Source organism: Egretta garzetta, unplaced genomic scaffold, assembly GCF_000687185.1.
Source record: "Egretta garzetta isolate BGI_Z169 unplaced genomic scaffold, ASM68718v1 scaffold7, whole genome shotgun sequence".
NCBI lineage: Eukaryota > Metazoa > Chordata > Aves > Pelecaniformes > Ardeidae > Egretta > Egretta garzetta.
This window is the reverse complement of record NW_009260350.1, coordinates 269,125-269,559: the sequence shown is the minus strand read 5'-3', so window position 1 is coordinate 269,559 and position 435 is coordinate 269,125.

Genomic DNA, 435 nt, shown 5'->3' with positions numbered 1-435 from the left:
CGGGACAAGATGCCCGCAGCGGGGCCGCCCCCGGGAGAGCGGCGGCCCCCGAGGGCCGCGATGGGCACCTCCAGGTCTTTCCCAACGCGGTTTCTTCATTTCTCCGTGAAAGAGGCCGGGTGAAGGCTGAGCTCATAGGAAAAGCGGGGTGTGTGGGTGGGGGTGTGTGTGTGTGTGTGTTTAGGGGGGGCAGCGGTGCGCTGCCAGCTGCAGGCCAGGTCTTCCCAAAACCCAAGAAAGGCTGGGAATGAGCAAATAAACGAAAGGAACCGCGAAGAACTGGGTGTCACACTCAGAATTATGAGATACCATGAAAAAGGAATGTTTACACTGGCTATTTGTAGCAGCCTCCAGAGGAGAGCAGGGCAGACGGTGCTGCCAGGCGGTTCCAGTGCCACCCACGCTGAGAAACCCCCGAAGGGCAACGAGGGGCAC